Source organism: Talpa occidentalis, unplaced genomic scaffold, assembly GCF_014898055.3.
Source record: "Talpa occidentalis isolate TD23 unplaced genomic scaffold, MPIMG_talOcc4v2.1 talOcc4.4, whole genome shotgun sequence".
Lineage (NCBI taxonomy): Eukaryota > Metazoa > Chordata > Mammalia > Eulipotyphla > Talpidae > Talpa > Talpa occidentalis.
The window spans coordinates 145,682,846-145,699,698 of record NW_023604295.1 but is presented as its reverse complement, the minus strand read 5'-3'; positions in this window follow the sequence as shown (position 1 = coordinate 145,699,698).

The window sequence follows — 16,853 nt, the reverse complement described above, 5'->3', positions numbered from 1 at the left end:
GACGTGCCAGAGTCGAGCCCACGGAGAGCCCTGAACTTGAGGACAGGAGGGAGCCGTCTGGGGCGTGCGTTGTGTGCCCCCCACCCCAGGCCTCCACCTCTGCACGGCCAGCACCATCTCACCTGGCCGGCCGGCAGGGGGGCGCTCACGGCTCCGCCCTGGGCCTTCACCATCGGGTTCACCACAGCACCGCGAAGGCTCGTCAAACGGGGCGGGGGTGGGGGTGCGTCCTTGCACCTCAGGGCCCACGGCTCATCGCGGACGTGCACGTTGAGGCGCTACAGCTGACCTGTGTTGGGCAGCTGGTCCCTCCAGGTCACGTGCAGTGACGAACCTGCCGTGCAGCCCCGCCCGGCTCACTGCCCAACGCGCCCCGCCCGCAGGCCCATGCGTTCCTGTGCGGAGTAGCCGCTGGTGCAGGTGCCGGCAGGAGCCCCGGCAGGCCAAGAAATCTGGGTATCGCAGGGACGCGGCCACATGGCTGCCGGGCAGCGTGCAGGAGCTCCCAGCGGCTGCAGTTGGGGTCTGGAATCCTCCAAGCAGGAAGCAGTGTAGCCACAAGGGGGTCAGCTTGCCACAAGGGAAGGCTGGGGTGGGTCGGTGGGATGGGGTGTAGGATGGGGTGACAACAATGAGAAGAAAATGGGGGAGCGCTCACATGGGGGGGTGTCTGCAGGGTGGGCAGAGGCCACAGAGGGCGCTGAGTCACAGAAGTGCTGCCTGGCTGAGGCAGGGGTTCCACGACCCCCATGGAGGAGAGACTCCAGCTCTAGAACAAAAGTTCTGTTAGGCGGGGGAGGGCGGGAAGGGGATTGGGCACCTTCACGTAAACAAGACAGAAGGAGCTTCGGCTGGTGTGAGGGCAGGTCCTCTGGGGCTGGGAGGTGGCCCAGCTGGCAGCTCAAGGCTGGCCCTGGCTCAGAGACCCTGCCGGCCACCAGGTCCCACACACGCCCAGGAAGATGTACTTGAGAATGAGAGGGGTGCAGCTGGACTGCAGAGAGGCCAGGACCTCCAGACCCCTGACTCTTGGGGTCAGGGCCAGGCCCTTCCACTGGGATTCAAGGTCCAGAGCGGCCCTGCCTGTGGTCAGCCTGCGGTCAGCAGCCACACGGAGGGGCTGGGCCAGAGGGCATGACCCGCCTTACCCAGAAACACTGGGCTTCTCGGTTGATGACAGTGAACTGTTGGAAAGCACTGCTGTCCCCAGACTCTGAAACAGGAGGGTCACACACCTGCTACCCCTCAGCCTTTGTGATGGTCGCTGGAGCCTGGGCTTAGGTGGCCCAGGGCCTCCTTAGAGAGCCACGCGCAGAGGTTCAGAGAGGCCATGGCCCGGCCAAGGTCACACAGCAAACCCATGCAGAGTCAAGCCGGGAAACCAGGTCCTCTGATTTCCAGCTCCGCCGGGGCGGCCTCCTCTGCTCCGGGGGCGCGGGCGGGCAGGGAGGGCGGGCAGGGAGGGCGGCCTCACAGCCTAATTAGAAGCTGTCGAGGCACAGGGACATGGGGGCCGTGCTCGCGGATTAGTGCCCTCTCCATAGATCACAGGCAAGGACATAATAATTAATCTGCCCAAAGGTTTTAAAGGTAAAAATCAGCAAACCATTAATAATGTCCCCGGCACCATACATCACCCTGAAATCTTCCCGTTACGCCTCTGCTGAGCTGAGGAGGCGCCTTTCCCTGCTGCTCTTCCCCACCCCGCCCCCTCCGGGTGTTCTGCCGCTGGCTGCAGCCGAGCTGGAAGCGCGGGGATGCGAAAGCTCAGGCTGCGGGGGGCACCCTCGCCCTTTCTTGGGGCCCCTGGCAGAAGCCACTTTACCTTCCGAAGGATGGAATGGAGCCGTCACCCCTGCCCCAGCGCCCCCAGCTTTAAGTGGGGATCACTCTGGGCCTCAATCAGAGACCAAGGCTGTTTAATTAATTAGCCCAACAGGGTCACTTTACATGGAAAAAGTGCTGAGCTGTCCACTCCCCGGTGGTCCCCGCGTGGGGGAGGCGGCGGGAGGCAGCCGGCGCGGGGCCCTGGCTCTGAGATCTGGGCGCCTCAGACGGGTTTGTAATTGAAGGTGATCAGGAGAATCAGGAGCTGGAATGAGGAACATTCAGAAGGCAGCAGGCCGATGCCCGCGGGCACAGGGAGTGGACGGCCGGAGCTGCACTGAGTCTTCCCTCCAGAGCCAGGGCCTTCGCTGTGCCACCACCACGCGGACTCTGCTCCTCAGCAGCTGAGTCAGAAGAGGGTTCCTGGCGGTGCCACACACCCACCCTGGGGTGAATGATTCAGGAAGCGGCCACTGTCGAGTGGTGGCTTGAACACAGGCTCCACCCTGAAGACAGCATTCTGTGTCAACCGCTGTGGCCTCCTGGGATGGGGACCCTGGTGAGGCCCACGGGGGGCTGACCTGGCAGCGAGGGCCAGGGGCTCCCCTCAGCTCTGTCATAAGCTGGGGGGGGGGCAGACTAGAGCCGGCTCCTCTGGGCCCATTTCCGCCCGTCCCCCAGGTTCCCAGAGCCCCCGCAGCCTGGCTTCTGGGCTGAGCCACCGCGCGAGGTTCCCGTGCAGACCTGAGCGTGTGAGCTGGCGTCTACGAGGGCGTCTGTGAAACCTCCCCGGAGCCTGGTGGAGCTGGGGTCTGCCCGCCTCGTCTTTCTCATCTGGGCCCAGACGCACGCCTCTCCGAGCCAAGCTTGTGCCGCTGCCCCCGCCAGGAGGGACAGGAGGACCTGGCAGACCATGCTGCACACGCGGGGCCCTGTGTGTCTCACAGTTGGCCGCCTGGGGCCCTCAGAATGGCTCCGGGAAGGAGCAGGGTGAGGTGGGCTGGGCCCACTCCATGGATAGGGAAACCAGCAGGAGGATGAACAGAGACGCTCCCGAGAGGCCCCAGGCGGCCACCCTTGCAGGCCCCTCGTTGGGGAAACTCCCTCCCTACAGCGTCTTGGGATCTGGTGCAAGCCCCCCATGCTGTGAGCTGCCTCTCACCCAGTGGGGGAGAGGCTGCAAGGAAGACCCCGATCCCAGGGCTGGGAGCACCAGGCTGGAGGCCAACAGGCGCCCTGACAGGGCGGGAACCTGCTCCAGACACATCCGGCTTTCCCTGCTGTCTTCCCGAAAGCCCCTCGCCCAGCGAGCTGGGCCCTCTGGGGGCCACGTCCCCCATGCTGTGTCCTGGAAGCCTCGGTCCGGAGCAGGGCCCCGGGGCACATGGGCTCTTCAAGGTTGTGCAGGCCAAGCCCCTCTGCTCTCCTTGGCACCCTCAAATCAAGCCAGGCCCAACACACATCCAACTGTGTGAGAATAAATGGGGTAATAGGCGTGGCCGTGCAGGGGAGCCCAGTCAGCCAGTCAAAGCCGGAGCAAGGCCAGGGGCAGGCTAGGACCAGGGCTGGGGAGGGGCTAGCGGTAGGCCAGAGGGGCTAGCGGTTGGCGGAGTTGGGGTTTGAATGCCCCCTAAAAGATGTGGACTTGCCATCACAGGAGTTTATTGAGTTGGTTATCACTGTGGTAGGCTGAGGCGTGGCAGTCACTTGAGTCAGTGGGTGAGGTTGAAAATCCACCCAAAGTGGAGGGCAGTGACTTGGAGGGGCTCACCAAGAGCAAGTAATGGGCACCTAGAAGAAAGAACAGGGGCCTCCCTGGGGGCACAGGGGTTAGTCTCAGTGCTATGAAGCTATTGCCAGTCACTGCAGCAGGAGTTCAACCCCTGGCCAGGGAGCTGACCCACAGGGCACAGCAGACCTCTCCTGTCTCCCCGCTGCTCCCCTCAGCGGTGGATTTCAGTAGATCCACCTGTTCTGCTCCCCACTCTGTCTCTGCTGAATCCTCTCATCCCCCATGCCTCTGGCCTGCACCCCAGTTATTGCATGCATAAACAAATAAAAATAAATCTTTAGAAAGAAAAGAAAGAGCAGGCTTTTGAAGGGAGGAGCTGGGATCCAGGGCGGGGAGGCCCAATGAACCAGCTCCAGGCAGGTTGGGAGGCGGGGGGTGCCCGGGCCCGATGCCACAGCCCAGGAGCCAATTCTGACGGTGGCATGCACTTTACCAAGAGTCGTCCCAAGAGGCCATGGCTCCCCTCCACCGCCGGTCACCATGACAGACCCGCGGCCCCACTCAGGCCTTGATGGATGGCCCCCACACTGGACTTCATGCATCTCCGTCTTCCCCAGAAGCCGTGACACAAGTAATTGGTGTCACTTCTGCTGATTGCTTGCCAAGCGCTGACAAACAGCCCGTAACAGGGAGCTTCAGGCCTGCCTGAAATCAAGGGCAGGAGAGCTGCTGGGAACTGAGCCTGCAAGGCCCCAGGGCTGCGGGGGGCGGGGAAGGGGCAGCAGCCCGCTGTGCCAGTCTGGAGCAAGTGCGAAGTGTCCTGGCTGGCGTGGGGCGGGGTGGTGAACGGCCAGCCTGCCGGCCCCCAGCCAACCGCAGGCTGCATTAGACTGGGCCCAGTGGCCGTGGCAACGGGCCCCTTCCAGGGCCTTCTTCATTGGTCCCCCGACACTGAGAAGCCGAGAGGCAGGTCCCAGGCAGGGAAGGCCCGTGCCTCACTCAGTTCTCTCCAGGAAGAGTTTGGGTGAGAACTGGCTTCAGTGTTAGAACAGCACTTGGCTCTTCCTCCCTCCTCTCAAACAAGAACTTGCAACAGATCACGTCTCTCAAGGGGACCAAGGTGACCGCTGCCTTCGTGGCCCAGAACGCTGGACGCTGCGGTGCCTGCGCTTGTAGAATTACCTTCTCCCCTGGCTCCAGCCTCCACCCTCCCCTTGTTTTCCTTCCCCTCAACTTTGCTCTTTATTTTAACCTATTTTATCCTGCTTTATTGTCTGCCTCTTCAAAGGCGCTGCAAGTCCTTCTCAGCCTAAGCGTGGATAAACAGACACGGTCTCAGCACACAGACCTGGACTTTGTGTGGGGATGAGGCAAGTATTTGCCAAGGTCCATCACGTCTCCCCAGGCCCCCCTCCTGTGTCTCCAGTTCTGGCCTGGGGGGCTGGAAAACATCCTCCACAGCTGCCCACACCTGCCCCTCAGCATGGGCTGCAGACAAAATGGCGCCCACTCATGGCTGAGAGCAAAGGCAGCTCCTCTGGGGAGCTCGGCAGCGCCATGGGGCACTCAGCCACTGAGACAGCCCGGCCAGCATTTCACCAAGCTCCAAGGTTTCTGGCTCTTTCGTTCTGGACAGCTGGTCTACCTGGATAGACAGGTCAGTCCACCTGGACAGCTGGCCCGCCTAAGTGGGTGGCTTATGACTTCAGGGTGTGGAAGAGGAGGGGACAGGCAAGAGATCAAAGAGTAAGTCCAAGGTCGAGGGGGCTGCAGGGCCACTCTGGGAGCCGCGAGATGTCCTGCCAGGGGCAGCTGGGAAGGCATCCTCTGGTTAATGGTTCCCTGTCTCCATCTGCTCCACCCAGAGGCGAATGTTGCTCGAGGGCTGGAGCGATGCCAAGACTACCCCCTGGAGGGACAGCACCCCTGGCGCCTCTCCCCAGGCACTGGGCGCTCCCCAACAGCCCCACCACAGAGCCGTCTCCAGCCTGGCCCCTGGGACCTGCAGATCCTTCCTCAATCCCGCCTGGCCTGGGAGAGTCCCTGCGACGGCTCATTGTCCCCTCCTGCCACTTTTCCTCTGCCGCATTGTTCCCCTTATCAGCATCCTCCACGCCGCAGCAGCCGCACAGGAAGCCAGGCTGCCGCGGAGGCCGCTGCGGAGGCCGCAGCGGGGCCAGGTGTCCTGCCGGCGGGGGCTGCCTGCACCGTGGGTCCCCAGGCCCGGCCCGAGGCCCGGCCCCCCTCGGGTGCTGGGGCACAGAGCGTGAGGCTGTGCTGTCTCTGGGATGTCCCGTGCCCGGGGCTTGTTCCCACATTCCAGCTGTGCTATCGGGAGCGGCATCCAGCCCCTCCCAGCCTCTCCAAGGCTGCGTTCCACACAAGCCAAGATCTCCTGCCTCAGTTTCCTTCTCTCTTAAGCGCAGGGCTGCCTGTTTCAGGGACAGCCCCCAATAAGGCTGAAGAGATGAAAGTATGGGGGATCTCCACCCACAGTTCTGAGGCCTTCTCTGAAGGGAAGGGATTAGCTGCCACGGACCTAATAAAGCAGCTCCCAGCCAGAGCCTTGGGGAGACAGGGCTGGGGGAGGGCAGAGGAGCTGCTCTGGTCTGCTCTGCAGACGTGCTGCATGTCTCGGGAGAGCGGGTGGCAGAGGGTCCGCAAATGCAAACCCGGGGTGCCCAGTTCAACTTGATAAAGAGTGATTCATAAAATGTAAGTATGTTCCATGTAATACTGGGGCTACAGTTTATACTAACAAAACTACACTTTGGTTTTCTGAAATTCCAGCCAAGTCAGGAGTCCGGTGTTTTATCCGGCAACCCTGCATAAGGCCCCCGGGGCCCGTCGGGGTCCTCAGAAGGCTCAGGTAGGACCAGGACCTGGGGTACCCCCCCGGGTCCGTCTCAGTCCCTAGTTTCTCTGGAGCGCCTTTGGGTGCTCTCCACCCAGAGCACAGGGGTGTGGGGCCAGACCCTTTTCATCTCCTGAGAAGGGGGCTCGGGCCCCTGCAGAACTTGCCTGCAATCAGGCCCAAGAAACACCCTGGCTTGGCACCTTCCTTCCCGCTGCCGGGAGGCCGCCCTCTGCTGGGCAACGCGGGCACGACAGGGCTTTCACCAGGTGGGCTCGAGAAGACCCCGGGACCGGCGGTTCAGGGCCCACCTTCAGCTCCCTGGGCCGCCCTGGGAAGGTCTGGTTGGTGACTTTCCTGTGGAGGAAAACACAGCCCGTGGATCTCTGTGTCCAAGAAACCCAGTTCTTTCACTCTAGCCAAGCAGGAACCGGGCTCTCTAGCTCTCCAGCCTCCAGCGCGGGGCTCTGACGCGTGTCCCCCCAGCTCTGCTCCCGGTCTGCCCCTTCCTCCCAGGGCTCAGGTGGCCACTGGGCGTGTCGAAGCCGTTGCTACACAGCGGTCGGCGGTGCTGGACCACATGAAGGGGCTGGTGTGTGTGTTGGACAAGTTTGGGGTGGCCCAAAGTCGGAGGGGAGCAAACAACTAATTTCTGGTTAAAATATTGGACTTGTACAAATTTCCCAAGGACCTACGTCGTGTGACGGTATCGCCAAGGTGCTTTGCTGCAAGGAGGGGCCCCGGGCTTAACCGCGGCGGGTCCACGGCTGACCCCCCACTGCAGAGAGATCAAGGCCAAATCGTACCCAGATGAAGTGAACATCACCCACCAAGATGTGGCTACTCTCGAGAGAACCACATATGGATTCCCGGGTATTTTCAGTGTTTCGAATGTCTTGGGGGGCATTTTCCCGAGAGGCATAGTCGTGGGAAGAGAGATTCTGGTTCTTGCAAGTGTTTTGTTCAACCTGACTTCCTACCTGGAAGTCCACTAAATCATGAGAGGCTCTACCTTACTGTGCGTGAGATCAAGCTTTATCTCCAGCTCTCATGCAGTGGAAAATTTAATCTGCCAAGTTTCAAACTCGGCTCGATTTGTTCTGTCCAGACCCTGCCCTGTGCCGCACCCCTGGACACGGAGCAAACGCAGGGTGAACAAGAATAACAGAGGCCCGGCGTGGCAGAGCAGTCGCGCTGCCCAGCGTGAGCAGGAGGTGTGAGTCGGTGGCACAGAACAGGAGGAAGCAGACACAATGGTGGGTTGGCGCGAAGGTTCTTGACAAGGAGAACTCCGACCTCGCGACCAGCACCAGAGGACGCCAGGGCTCTTCGTGAACGGGGCCTCCTTGTCCACGGGGCTGGTCTGCACTTGGCGTGGAGAGAACCAGTTAAGCCCACTCTGTGGGCACCAGATCCCACACTTTCTCTGGGCTTACAGGATTGTAGGTAAGCAGCGCCCTCTGCTGCCAGGCAGCTCTCGGGACAGCGTGACGGGCGTGGGGCAACAGCATCAGGAGCAGGAGGGCACCCAGGGGGCAGTGGAACAAGGGGAAATGATGGTTTGATCCCTAAATCACCAAGTGACTTCAGCCAATACGGAGGTTTCCTGCCCAGCAGTCTGTTCAGACTCAAGCGTCAGATTGTGGTCGGCCTACGCGGCCTTCAAGCCCTTCGGCAACAAGATACAAGAATATTTCAATTCGTTTGGATAATTTAACACACACACACTTTTTCTACCTCTCTGGGTCCCCTGATCGGCTGCTGTCTCATACCAGATCAGGATTTTGCTAGCAGAACAGAAGACGTCGTCAACTTAAAAAATCACGCAGTTTCAAGTTAAGCATCTCTCTCTCCCACCTCCAGGGACCTTTGATTTTAGTTAATTTAGGAGCGGTCAGGATCAGTTCATTGGCTCCTCTGCTTTATGCCACTTGGAATGCCCCCTGGGACGCCTGGATTTTCTTCTAGAGACGTGCGGAAGCTACAGTGCATGTAGCCATCTAAAACAGCGGTGCGGGCCCAGAAGACAAAACCCACGCCTGCGTCTCTGGGTGCCCGGCTGCCTCCGCGGTCACTGCTTTCCCGCCTGGGCGTGCAAGGAGATGCTCTCTCCTTGACTCTGAGGCCTGGGGAGCCCTCCAGGCCCCTGCTGCTCGGCCATAAATTAGCAGCTTGGCCCCTGTAACGGGCAGGAGGACACGGAGCAGGTTCTTTATGACCCGAGCAGACGGGATAAGGAGGAGAGTCCTGGAGACCTCAGTGGCTTTTCAGGCTTCTATTGGGATTTACCAGGCACACGGCAGGCAGGGGTGTTGGGGGGCCAGGAGGCTGGCAGGCCTCCATTCTATCTGGGCAAGTCTTCACTCCATCTGGGCTCTCTGGTGTTCTCTGGCGGCCTTGTTCTCTGCTGCTCTCGTTCTGCTTCTGCTTCTCTGCTCTCCTCTCCGCTTCTTCTCGTGGTTTTCTTTCGCTCTCGTTCTCTCTGCTTCCGCTTCTCTGCTTCTCTCATTGGTTCTTCTGCTGGCGTCCCCGTGATGCTGCCCTTATAAGCCAAGTCTTGGCCCAGGTGTACCCACTTACGCATGTCCACGCCCCACTCCAGGTGCCGCCATCAGGCCTGCATTCGGAGCCGCAGGGACCCATCATCCATCCTAACGGTGGGGGGGCAGAAAAGCCTGATGCTTTTTCACTTCCCCTACAGCCCCAAACTTTCTTCTCTCCTGGGAAGTGGAGACACAGGTCAACCACGGCGTCTTCCAGCTCCCGCTGGGATTCAAGGGTCCCGTTTCTCCCCCAGGCCTCTGCAGCGCGCCCACCCCAGGGCAGGCCAGTGGTCAGGTGGCGTGACGCGTGGGCAGTGCTGGTCTCGCAGCGGGTCACCTCCGCGCCCCGCGGCACCCCCTTCTCCCCCTGCTATCTGTGTTTAACATCTGAACTCAGCATCCACGCATCCCTTCGCAGGGCGAGGAGCACGCTCGTCAGATCACCCGGGACTTGGCAGGAGAAAGGGGACGTTCTGCACGCGCTCACTTAAGCATCACGGACGACTTGACAAGTTGTTTTACTAGTGCACCCGGCAAAGCGCCTAGACTCACCTGTGTCTGTGATAGTTTCAAGGTGAAAGCCAGTCGGGAACCCCCACCCCAGGGAGCCAGGCTCAGTTTCCAGCTAGCCGCACAGCCCAGGCTCAGCAGGGTCTTTATCTGCTCCAGCTGGCAGATGCCGGGCTCCCGCCCTGCCAGCCCTGGGCGGAGGAGGCGCACCCCCCCGCCCCCGAAGGAGTTCCAGCCCAGCTCTGCACACCTGAGGCTCCGCCGTGCCAAGTCTGCTCTGAAGGAGGCAGCGCTCCATGGAGCTCTCAGATGCTCCCAACCATGCTCCTTTGGATTTCTCTTGCAGCGCCCTGGCCTGAGGACGGGAGGGGAGAGCCTGATAACATCACGATGAAGCCATGCTATTGAGCCAGGTGCCAGAACACTCCCGAGGGCCAGGAACCACCTCAGAAGATAATAAATAATAATGACAGACAGAAACAAGGGTCTCCTGCGCCCCTTTGATCTCTGGTTTCCTCTGCAGGGGTCTTGGCGCCTGGGTTCACGTCGACTGGAGCGTTTTGTTCTACTGTGGGCTGCGCCTTGTAGGAAAACAAAAACCCAACTTCCTCCTGGATTCAGGGCAACCCCAGGAGAAGCAAGAGGAAGTGCTCTGGGCACAGGGTCCTGCTTGTCCCCACCCCACCCACCTAGCAGGTCCACGTCTGGGGGACCTTGCACCCCAATCTATGATGAGGCTCAGGTGGAGAACTTGGAAAGTGAAAAGCCAGGTTTAATGTCCTGGGCATGCGCACACGTGTGTGAGTGTGTACACACGCACACACATGCATATGCACACACACCCCCCCCACACACGCGCGCATGCACACACACACACACACACCCTGGAACTGTAAATACAGGATTTAGCCTATAAAAGAAACAATAAGTGCTGGACTCAATGAGGTTCCCCCAGCAAATGGAGTGTTTAGGGTTTTGTTGGGATTCCATTGTGTAGACTGGAGTTTCTTAACACAGTAAGACAGCAAGCAGCTTCCTGTTATGGAAACAGCCAAACCCTGACATTGAGAAAGTCGATCTATACAGCAACTGGATAAACAACCAAGATAATGATCAGCCATAATCGGCACAATAGCCAAAATGGGATTGCTCGGGGAAAAGGACTGGCAGAGGCCCAAGCCACCAGTGAATGCAAGTCATCTCCCGGCTAACAATCCGTCGTGGCGCCCGGGCCGCGCACACACCCTGGATGCCGCGGCCAGCAGCGGGCAGGCACAGAGGGGCCGGGGCTGAGCTGGGGCCGCCGGACGGACAGCCGAGGCCTGCCTGGGCACTGTGTCGGGACGGGCTTCCCTGTCCCGGTCAGCTCTGAGATGGTGGCCGGCCTCAGTTTCCCCCTCTGTAAGAGGCCCTCTGACTAACGCGTTCAGATCACTCTGCCCGGTTCCTTTGGCGGCAGCACCATGGGGCACAGAAGAAGGGGTGGCAGAAATGGCTTTGTTTTATAAATATCCGAGCCCTGGCTCAGGCCTTGGCCGCAGCGAGTCTGGTACGGGGGGACCTGTTTCTGTCCTTCAAGTGGCTCCAAATAAAGAGGGGGTCCTGGTCCCACATCAGCTCTGACTCAGCATGCGTCCAGCTAGTTCCCTGTCCTGGGCATCAGCAAACTCACCTGAGGATGGAACTGACCTACTTTGCTGCAGCCGAGTGAGCTGGGTGACCTCAGGGCATGCCGACCTGGGCCCTGGGAGGCCCCACCAAGCCCCAGATCCATCGCTGTCAGTCAACTTCCAGGTGAAAGGAAGTGCCCGCCACTCGACTTACCTCATGGGGTCAAATGAAAGTCGGGATGCATTGCGAATGGGGTGCTGTGTCAGGAGGGTCCCTGCTGGTGGGCACAGTACAGGAGGGCCCCTCAATGTTTCCTCCATGCCTAACTCTTTTGAGGTGAGAGCAGATCAGACAAGGGCTGGAGGTCACAGGGCAGTGTGGGGGCACTGCCAGGGCCTGGGTGGGACATTCTGTCGGGAGGAGAGGCCAGCCTGGGGCGATGGGGGCTCTGGGAATTACTTGGTGGAACAAGGGGCAGACAAACCCCAATCCATAGACACCTTGTCTGCACAGCAAGGGGCTGTGATACATTTAGGGTTTTCAAAGGCCAGGAACTTACTCTCTAGGTCTCGTATTTCAGAGCAAGCAAGGGTCTTAGAGCTCATTCTAGCCAGAAAGGGAGGCTCAGTGGAAGGACAGGTCCAAGGTTGCAGGGCCAGTGAATGCTGGGCTGAGGTGGCCCCGTTTCTGAGTTTTTCCTTCCTCCACAACCCTCCCTGCTTCCACCCCGGCCATTCCACGCTGCTCGCCCCCATGAGTCCTGGGCTTTTCAGGAGTTTCACGACTCCCCCGGCATCACCTTCCTCTAAGCTTGGGGCTCTGTCCCCTCTTGCCCTCAAAGGGGGCCCGGCCTGGTCTGGAAGGTGCTTGCTAACAGAATGCCTCCTTCTGGGAGCTTCCACCCAGGGAAGCGGGAGGTGATGGCCCAGCAGCAGCTGCCCAGCAGCAGCTGGGGACTGGGCCGAGTCTGCCGCCAAGAACGTCGGTCCTCAGACCCCAACAGTCTCCCCATTCCTGCAGGGCCAGCCGTCACCGAGATACTTCGCCTTGTCCCGTTCAGTGCCATGGTGTCCTGTGTCCGTATATCCTATCGTCCCATTTTGCTAAGAGGGAAACTGAGACCCAGGGGTCCAGAGGATGCAGGTAAAATCCAGTGAGTCCAGCGGGGAATTTCTCCAGTTTGTTCGACTCCAGGCCCCCCTATAACTTGCTCTACTAAGTCTCCCCAAACCCAAATCCACAGAGCACCCTACCTTAAACATTACCTGGTGTCTAATCCCACAGGGGACACGCAGTTATTCTGTCTCTCTGCCCTGCATGGAGCGCCCTGCTGCCTTTAAGGGAGTTGCCCCACGGAGTCCTCACCCCACCCCACAGTCGAAACCATCACAGCCAATTTCAGAAGATTCAGTGCTGAGAAGGCCCACTCATGCCTGGCGTCTCCCACACGAGTTCTCAGAAACATGTGAGGGATGGGTGGTTATTTCTGCCTCGACAAAATGGCGGCTCAAGAATCTCAGCCTCTGTGAAACACTACATGACAAATACCGCAGTAACATCTTTAAAGACTCATCACCCAAAGCAGTGATAGTGAAGGCAAAGACAAACAGCTGGGACTACATCAAATTAAAGCGTTTCTGCACAGCAAAAGAGGCAGTAACCAAAACAAAGAGACACACCACGGATTGGGAGAAAATTTTTGCTCACAACACTAATGCTAAAGGGCTGATCACAAAAATCTGCAAAGAGTTGATGAGGCTCAAAAAAAAAAAAAAAAAAAAACAAAGAAAATAATCCAGTCAAAAAATGGGCAGAAGAGCTAAAAAGAAACTTCTCTGAAGAGGAAATGCAAATGGCCAACAGGCATATGAAAAAATGTTCAACATCACTTGTCATCAGGGAAATGCAAATCAAAACTACCATGAGATACCATCTCACACCAGTGAGAATGGCACATATTAAAAAAACTAGCAACAACAAATGTTGGCGCGGGTGTGGAGAAAAAGGAATTCTCCTGGACTGCTGGTGGGAGTGCAAACTGGTCCAACCACTGTGGAGAGCTGTGTGGAGATTTCTGGACCTACTAAACATAGAGCTTCCATAGGATCCAGCAATTCCACTCCTAGGTATTTACCCAAAGGACACAGAAACATCAACTCCAAAGAGCACCTGCGCCCCTATGTTTCTAGCAGCACTGTTTACAATAGCTAAGCTTTGGAATCAACCCAAATGCCCCAAAATAGATGACTGGATCAAGAAGATGTGGTACATATACACCATGGAATATTACTCAGCATTCAAAAAAGATAAACTCATGCCATTTGCAGCAACATGGATGGCGAGGGAAGGGATCATGCTCAGCGTAATAAGCCAGAAAGAAAAAGAAAAATACCGGATGGTCTCACTCATAGCAGGAATCTAGAAAACATAAATAAGGGACCAGGAAAAAGACTAATTATAATGAAATAAAAATCAAAATCAACAAGCAGCTATAAACCAGAGATGGGGGGTGGGAGTAGGATCGAAGCAAGGGGGGGTGGGAATTGTATGGGGACTATAACCAAGATGAAAATGTATATATTGTGCAAAAATGAAAAATGATGTAAAAAATATATAAAATAGGGCCTCCCCGGTGGCGCAGCGGTTGAGCGCTGGGTTGCGAAGCTGCCCGCGGCCTCTGCGGTGCCGGTTCGATCCCCGGCTGCTCCCCGGCCACCGGAGGAGGGTCCCGCATGGCGCGCAGACCTCTCCTGCCGCCCGCTGCTCCCCTCAGCAGTGTCCTTCGGTCCTTCTGCCTGCTCTGCTCCCCGCTCTGGCTCTGGTGAATCCTCTCACCCTCCCGCGCTTCTGACTGTGCCCAGTGCTTGCATAAACAAAACAAACAAATAAATAAATAAATGCATAAATAAATAAAACATGCCTCTAAAAAAAATTGATCTTAATAAAAAAAAAATATATATATATAAAATAAAAAGAATTTTTGGTTGAAAAAAAAATTTCCGCCTCTGGCCTTGGAGCCCGTGGGGCGGGGGGAGCGCACAGGCCTGATCCCAGGGGGTCTCCACCCGGATGATGGAGGGTGAGACGGAGACGCCGGACAGGAGCCGCGCCCTGACCCCACCAGCACCATGACTGGGGTGGGGCCCAGCTCCTCCCAGGGCAGGGCTTCTGAGGGGCGAGCCTGTGAGGAGCCGCCTGCAGATATGGCTGCCGAGGCCCAGGGACCTGGCTGCGGTGGGGCGTGGCCGGGGAGGAGAGGCTGGTGCAGGGACGTCCCCCCAGCTGGGCTGTCACCGACCTCTGTTCCCAGACTTGGCCTGTGAAACTCGGGGCTCCTGACTGGCCCCACTTCTGCCTCTCCTCCCTGGAAAGAGAGTCCCTGGAGCGAGGAGGGCTTCTCCCAGGGGCGTGAGCTCCCCGGGCTGCAGAGAAGTGGGCTTTCGTTGGCCAGGCCAGGCCCAGGACAGGCCGGGGTCTGCACCCGGAGCCCGGGGGGCGGAGGGCGCCGGGAGGGACGACGGGAGCCCCGGGGCAGGTGGGGCAGGAGACCGCCCCGAGCCAGAGGCAGGCGGCGGCTCACCCGCCCCGTCTCCACACTCTTGGCGCACCGCGGGGACAGCCACGGCTCCAGCACGGCGGGCTTGGATCAGACTCTTCCCGCCTCCACCGGCCCGACGGGACTTCGGGGTGGAAAGTGAGCGGCCGGACTCCGAGCCTGACGGGCACCTGCGGGGAGCACCGGAGCCCCCTGGCGTGCCCGGCGATGACTAGTGGAGACCCCGGAGGACCATCCGCTGGGGGGCAGGGAGACCCCGCATTCCAGCTCCCTCCGGAAGGCCCGTCGACCAAGACCATCCCTTTCCTGCCTTTGAACCCCCGACCCGGGGGGACTCCCCTGAGGACTGCCCCTAGCTGCGGACCCGCATCAGGGCCCCTCCCCTCCAATAAAGGCTTCTTGACGCTGTTCCAGGGTGGGGCTGTTCGGCGCTCACAACCTGGACTCCAAAATGGAGGGGAATCAGCGTGGCCGGGCCCACCGAGCCCCAAGGGAGCTTAGGAAGCTTCCGGGGAGGAGACACCAGCCGGGGCCCGTCGCCGCCTCGGGGACAAGGAAGCGAGTCCCGTGGTTCACGGGAGGCTCCGTGGACGGGCCCGAGACCCGGGATGGGCCTCCCCGAAGCCAGAGGCCGCAAGTCTTCGATCCGCCATTTTGGGTTCGGGCCGCCATTTTGGAGAGCGTGACGCGGGGAAACGGCCCACCCGCACACGCGCGTTCCGAGAGCCCGCGGGGAGCACCCGGCTCGAGTGGGCCTTCTCGCAGCACCGAGGCTGCTTCTGGGAGGTTCACCTCTCCGCCCGCCACTGCCTGGAGCTCTGCCTTGGGGATGGCGCGGAAGGGCCGCTCCTCCCCGACCGTCTGCGCAGGCCGCGCGGGGCCGCAGCTCTGGGCGCGCAGGGGCCAGGCAGGGCCTGAGCTCTCGGGCTTCCCGGTGAGAAGCAGCGGAAAGTGAAACAGAAGAAACGACAAAGCAGATGCTCGGGGGAGATGGCTTGATGGCCATGATGGAGTTAGGAGCAGGCCGGGGGGCGGCCGGGCCCGGGCTCCTCACCTGACCATTGCCAGGGGCTGTCTGCCTGCCCCCCGTGCCTGGCATGAAAGTGTCCAACCCTGTGCCACCCCACCTCGCATGGGGCATTGCTGACCCCCACAGTAAGGGCCCCCGGAGTCCCCGGTAGGTGAGTGGGGTGATGGGGGTCCTGTTCTCGCAAGCAGCAACAGGAGGGAGCAGCATCCTCACTCCCCGCTGCCTGCTGGGCCAGGGTACTGGGTCTGCTCGCCAGGAGTCAGACGCCCAGACGCCCAGCTGCCGGCACTTCCGTGGGGGATGCCCCAGCCTCGGAACTGTCAGGAGCGCGCCCACAGTTGTCGTAGCCACAGATCCAGGCAATGTGTTCCCGCAGCCCAGAGTGACCCGGATGCTCCTCTCCGTCTGCTCCTGGCGGGGGGAAGGCGGTGGTTTCGCTGCTGGTCATTCTGACCTCTTTGCGAGAGAATTCCATGACGGAGTTCCACCCCGGGGCTGGGGGCTTCACTGCTGCTCCGCCACCTCACAGCTCTGGCAGCAACCTCAGGTCAAGTCAGAAACCAAGGTGCAGAATTGCAGCCTCTGCATGAACCCCCGGGGTCCCCTGGGCCTCCACCTGCACCCTTCCAAAGAGCTTGAGGATCAGAAAGAGATCCACGACCAGCACCACCAGCTTCACCCAAATGTGGAAATTGCAAAACTGCCAGGGATGTGTTTGGCAGAAGAGAAGGTGGGAGGCAGTGCCCCAGGGAGGCAAGGGGAGTGGGGACCAGGGAGCTTGGAGGTTGGCGGATGGGGCTTAGCACCTGCATTTGTTGCTTCGCTCTGGATCCTGTCCTGAAGGCGCTGGGCTTGAGGCAGCTGGAGCCGAGGGGAACACTGTCTCTGCTTCCGGCTCCCAGGTCAGGAGCTGGCATTCCACCAGCTATGCTGCGTGGGCTCCTGGAAGGTTCCAGAGTTCCCCTGCCCCCCACAGTGCACCGGAGGGCGTTGTAGAATCACTCACTAATAGAACTGGAAGAAAATAAAAAGGGCATCAAATGTATTTCTCTCTGTACCAGGAAGGAGGCCAAGGGCCAGCCGGGAGGGGCCCGCACAGCTAGGAAGCCGCTGGCTTGCCCCTGCCCAGCGATCCGCAGAACTCGCTCTCTGCAAGGACCGCATCCTCACCTGGCAGCACCCGCCTGGCA